Here is a 6,808-nt window from a genome sequence, read left to right as displayed (position 1 = left end):
ACAAGCAGAATAATAATAACAAATGAATAAATCTCTTTTCAAAATAAATCTCTTAAAGATATCCAAGAAACACAAATAGTTGAAGGAAATGAATAAAATTGTTCCAGACTTTAAAATGAAAATAGAAACAGCAAAGAAAGCAAATTCTGGAAATAAAAGTTTTAGGAATTTGAGCACAAATTACAAAGGCAAGCTTCACTAACAGAATGCTAGAGATAGAAGAATGAATCTCAGACGTGAAAGATATTATAGAAGATACATTGGTCAAAGAAAATGTTTAAAAAGTTCCTTATGCAAAGCATCCAGGAAATCTGGGACACTATGGAAAAAAACAAGTGCAAAACTAACAGGAATAGAAGGAGAAGAAACCCAATTCTAAGGTCCAGAAAAAATTAACAAAATTACAGAAGAAAAATTTTCTAACCTAAAGAAATAGATGCCTATAAAGTTACAAGAAGGTACAGAACAACAAATAGATTAGACCGGAAACGAAAGCCCTATTGACACATAATAATCAAAACAAAAAATATACAAAACAAAGAAGGAATATTAAATGCTGTGGGTGGAAAAGACTTAAGTAATCAAGGCAGAGCTATTAGAATTGCCCCTGGCTTCTCACTGGAGACTCTAAAAGCCAGAAAGGCCTGAACAGATGTATTCCAGACTCTTAATAGACCAGAGATGCCAGCCCAGACTACTGTATTCATCAAAACTTTTATTTTTGTTTTACAATAGGTAGAGAAAATAAGATATTCCATTATAAAATCAAATTTAAACAGTATTTACCTACAAATCCAACCCTACAGAAGATGCAGAAGGAAAACTCCAACCCAAAGAGGTTAACTAGATTGCTGCAAACACAGGAAATAAATAATCTTGTATGAACAAAATCAAAAGAATGGAAGCATATACATACTACCACCACCACCAATTACAATAACAAGAAAATAATTGCAATCAACAATCATTGGCCATTGGTATCTATCGACATCAATGGTATCAATCCCCACAATAAAAAGAAACATACCTCAACATCAATGATACACATTACATCAAAGTAAAGGCTCAGAAAAAGATATTCCAAGCAAATGAGCCTACAAAGAAAGCTGATGTTGCCATTTTAATATCGAACAAAATGGACTTCAAACCAAAAGTAATCAAAAGAGATGGGGAAGAACACTACATATTCATCAAAAGAAAAAATCTACTAAATGGCATTTTAATTCTTAACATCTATTCCCCAAACACCAGGACACCTGCTTTTGTAAATGAAACACTACTACAGCTTAAGTCACACTGATAGTGGTAGACTTCAGTCCCCAACTCTTTCCAATGGTCATTCTTTCAAAATCTAAACAAAAATATGGGAGCTAGAAGATGATATAAATTAAATCAAAATAACAGATATGTACAGAACATTTCACTAAAACACAAAAGTATATCTTTCAGCACCTCGTAGAACTTTCCCCAAAATTAACCACAGACTTGGGCACAAAGCAGTTTCATGAGGTGCAAGAAAATTGAAATAGCTCCCTGAATCCTGTAAGACCACCATGCATTGCAGCTGGATATTAACAATAACAACAACAATAAGCTACAAACTCTTGGAAACTGAGCAACTCTACTGAATGAAAACCAGGTCAAGACAGAAAAAGAAGTGAAATATTTTCTAGAATTCAATGAAAATAAATACACAGCACATTCTAACTTATGGGACACCTTAAATGCTGTACTGAGAGGAACGTTCATAGCAGTAAGGGCCTACATAAACAATGGAGAGATCTCATAGTAGCAACTTAACAGCACACCTGAAAGCTCTAGAACACAAAGAAGAGAGTACACCAAGAGTAGAGGAGAAGAAATAACCAAACTGAGGGCAGAAAATGATGAAATAGAATCAAAGTTCTTTGAGAAAATCAGCAAGATAGACAAACCCTTTTTTCAAACTAAAAGATGGAGAAAGAATATCTAAGTTTAAATCAGAAACAAAAAGAGAGACATAACAGACACCACAGGAATCCAGAGAATCATAAGGACACAGTTTTTTTTTTTTTTTACCTTAGAACTCCACATACATATTATGGTCATATAGCTTGGTGTTTTTATGGGACTCCCCTAACACTGGGAGTGGGAGCTGACTGAGTCTTTTGCCTGCTCTGGAACCTCTTTCCTCCTACTGGTTTGCCTTGTTCCAGCCTTGATATGACAATTTGTATCTAGTCTTATTATAACTTGTTATTCTGTGTTCAGTTGATATTCCTGGAAGGCCTGCTATTTTCTGAAGGGAAACAGAAGTGGATCTTCGGGAGATGGGAGATGTATATGTGTGGGTGTACTTGGAGGATTGGGGGAAATCCAAAAATTCTCCAAAAAAGCTATGGTCAGGATGTAATGTATGAGAGAAAAATGTAAAAAGAAACCAAACCAATACACTTAACCAAATTGGAAAGTGAAAAGAAATGAATAGGCACCACTTACTGAAGTTAAATCAAGATTGAATTAACAATTTGTCTTAGGGTTTCATTGCTGTGAAGAGACATCATGATCAAGGCAACTCTTATAAAGGACAACATTTAATTGTAGCTGGCTTACAGCCTCAGAGATTTAGTGCATCATCATCATCATCCAAGAAGCCTGGCAGCATTCAGGCAGATATGTGCTGGAAAAGGAGCTGAAAGCTCTACATCTTGATCTGAAGGCAGATAGAAGGAAATTATGTTCTACAGGCAGTGAGGAGGCACTTCTGCATTGAGCAGAGCTTGAGCATAGGAACCCACAGTGACACACATCCTACAATAAGGCCACCCCACTCCATCATTGTCACACCTCTTAATAGCGCCACTCTCTAAACCAAGCATATTCAAACCACCACACAATTTAAACAGTCCTATAATCTCTAGTGAAATAAAAGCAGTCATTAAAAGTGTTCCAAGAAAAAAAAAGTCCAGGGATATATGGTTTCAGCATAGATTTCTACCAGACTTTCAAAGAGTTAATGCCAATACTCCTCAAAGAATTCCATAAAACAGAAACAAAAGGGACATTGCCAATTCATTTTTAATGAGGCCCTGATGCCCATAGCACATAAAAAATAAAACCCCAAAGATAATTACAAACAAGTTTCCCTAATAAACCTAGAAACAAAAATACTCAAGAAAATACTTGGAAACTAAATTAAATAAGACACCAAAAATATCATCCACCATGAGAAAGTAGGTCTCATCACAGAGATGCAGGTATGGTTCAATGTATGAAGATCAATAAATGTGATTCACCACACAAACAAATGGTAAGAAAAAAAACCACATAATTATCTCATTAAATGCAGAAAAGGCCTCTGACAAAATCCAACACCCCTTTATGATAAAAGTCCTGGAGAGATTAAGAAAGTAAGGGACATACCTAAACATAATTAAAGTTTACAGCAAACCTATAGTCAATCACTTTAAATGGAAAAAACATTAAGCAATTCCATTAATATCAGGAACAAGACAAGGTTTCAAATCTCTATTATATTCAATCTAGTAGTTGTAGTCTTAGCTTGAACAGTAAGACAACTGAAGGAGATCATGGGGATACAAATAGCTAAAGGAAAAGTAGAAGTATCATTTTCAGGTGATATGACAGTATATATGAGTAACCACAAGAATTCCACCAGAGAACTCTTACATCTGATAAATACTTTCTGTGACATGGCTGGATACACAATTAATTTAAAAACTCAGTAGCCCTTCTATAGACAAATGACCAATGGACTGAGAAAGAAATCAAGGAAACAACACATTTCAAAATGGCCTGAAATAATATAAAATATCTTAGGATAACTCTATGCATGTGAAAAATTTGTGTGATAAAAACTTCAAGTCTTTGAAGAAAGAAATCAAAGAAGATATCAAGAGATGAAAAGATCTCTCATGCTCATGAATTGGCAGGATTAACATAAAAATGGTCATCTTGCAAAAACAGTCTACAGATTTAGTAGAATCTACATCAAAACTCCAACATAACTTTTTACAGTCCTTGAAAGGACAATTCTCAGCTTCATAGGAAAACAAACAAAACCCCAGGATAGATAAAAAACAATCCTGAAAAATAAAAGAACTGTTGAAGGTCTCACTATCCATGATTTTTAAGTTCTACTCCAGAGCTATTGTAATAAAAACTTCATGGTATGGCATAAAAACAGACACATTGACCAATGGGATTGAATTGAAGACCCAGGAATAAACCCACATACCAATGGACACTTGATATTTGACAAAGAAGCCAAAACTATGTAATGTATTTTTTAAAAAGCTAAAGGAAAAAACAGCATCTTCTACAAATGGTGCTGGTCTGACTGGATGGCTGCACATAGAGGAATGCAAATAGATTGATATTTACCACACTGGCCAAAACTCAAGTCCAATTGGACCAAAGACCTTAACATAAAACTGGAAACACTAAATCTAATAGAAGAGAAAGTGGGGAATAGACTTGAACGCATTGGCACAGGAAAAGACTTTCTGAACAGAACACCAATAACACAGGAACTAAGATCAACAATTAATAAATTAGACCCCATGAAACTAAAAGCTTCTGTAAAGAACACATTCAGTTGGACAAAGCAGCGGCCTACAGCATGGGAAAAGATTTTTTTTACCAATTCTACATCTGACAGAGGGCTACTATTAAATATATAAAGAACTCCAGAAACTATAAGAACCTAATAATCCAAATAACCCCAATTTAAAATGGGGTGCATATCTAAACAGAAAATTCTCAAATGTCTGAGAAACGCTTAAATGCTTAACATCCTTAACTAGCGGGAAATGCAGATCAAAGTACCTTGAGATTCCACTTTACACCTGTCAGAATGGCGAAGATCAGTAACACAATCGACAGCTCCTTCTCATGAGGATATGCAACAAGGGGACATTCCTCCACTGCTGGGAGTGCAAACTTGTACAGCCACTATGGAAATAGGTGTGACAGTTCCTTAGGAAGATGGGAATTGATCTGCCTCAAGACCCAGCTCCATCCTACCACAAGGACACCTTCTCAACCATATTCACTGCTGCTATATTGATAAATAGCCAGAAACTGGAAACAACATAGATGCCCCTCAACAGAACAATGAATAAAGAAAATGTGGTCTATTTTGTAAATGTGGTTCATTTACACAGTGGAGTATTACTAAACTATTTTAAACGTGAAAATTTCAGGCAAATTAATGGAACTAGGAAAAAAAGAATCACCCTGAGTGAGGTATCTCTGACGTAGAAAGATAAACATGGTATGTAATGACTTATAAGTGGGTATTAGTCATTAAATGATAACCAAGCTACAATCGGCAAACCCAGAAAAGTGAGGTAAAGAGGAAGAATGCATAGCTTTTGGTGGGAAGGAGAAATAGAACAGATTTTACAGGTGGGCTGGGCGAGGGTGGGGAAGGGAGCAGGGTAGAGTAGGTGTGGGGGAAATGGGATGCAGGAAGAGAGTACAGGGGTAGACAACTGGAATTGGGGTGCAATTTGGGGCAGTGTGGAAACCTAGTGCAATAGAAATTTCCTGGAATTCTTGTGGTTATCCTAGTAGGGACCCCTAGTAATATGGGATACGGAGTCTCAACTGACCTCTTGTATCCAGGCAAGGCTTCCAGTGGCAGAAGTGGGTTGTATTTGGTTGAGGGAGGTCCTGTGAAGATCCCCAAATAACGTAGGCTGATGCTACAATGCAGGGTCTCCAAAACCTCACAGCAGGTGTCCCATTGCTGAGGACAACATCCACAGGGCTCACTGAATGAAGAAAAGTTGAGCTAGTGCTTGCATGACTCCTTCCTCCCTAAGTTCTAGTCCCTTTGATACAGGAAGGAATACTGTGGGCTACTGAAATGGAAACCCAGACACCAACCCAGCCACAAAACGTTTGACTAACAGTCCATCTTGCCTGAAACTCATTATGGGATGGAACAATGATGGTGTAGAATGTGTGGGACAGGCCAACTGAAATGGAAATTTCTGGTTTCTTTGGAGACTCAGTTGTGTCATGTGACGTTTTTCTGGAAACTGTCTTATGAGAAGATGTTTTGGCTGAAGCAAACAAGCTCGAGGATATTTTGCTGAGAACAGATGTGTAGTGTTTTTCTAAAAGCTGCCTAGAAAAGGGCGTGTGATGTTTTGCTAGAGCAGATGATTGAGAGAACATGTGATGATTTGAAAGGGTATAAATACAACCCAACAGACATTGGATAACACTGTGTGCTATTGTTTCACTTTGCCACCCTTTGCTGATCATCATCTTAGTGACAGCAGTTCATTGCCAGTTCCACAGTCTCAGGCTGATTGGCAGAGCCTGTTTCTTCTGGATCAAGATTGCAGGTTTGTAAGTGGTGTTTGCAAGTGGATTGAGCTACCACTGCTGATTTGTGTGAACTGAACTGCTGATATTCTGACAGTGCAGACTGGATTTTCCCCAAATAACTATTTCCAAGCAGGTCCACATCTTCCTTTGCACTGTTAACCTTTCCTTTCCACTACCTCTGGTGGGTGGTGGGCTAGAAGGGAGCTTAAAGAATTTAAGCACACTTCTTAAAGTAGGTTTTGAAAAATATAAGCCTACAGCCAACCAATGTATGGTTTAACTTGAGGCCTATTCCACAAGAAGGAGCACATTTCCTATACTGCTTATATGCCTAAGAACCAGAGATTGGCTGGCCCAGAGACCTAGAGTAGAACTAAACATGACTAGTCTAAAAAATGAATTAATTCCCAATGATTATTCTGCTATACTTAAAAATTGGTACCCCGTCCAGTCGTCAAGAGGCTTC

The sequence above is a fragment of the Micromys minutus genome, assembly GCF_963924665.1.
Source record: "Micromys minutus genome assembly, chromosome: X".
NCBI lineage: Eukaryota > Metazoa > Chordata > Mammalia > Rodentia > Muridae > Micromys > Micromys minutus.
This window is presented reverse-complemented; position numbering follows the sequence as displayed.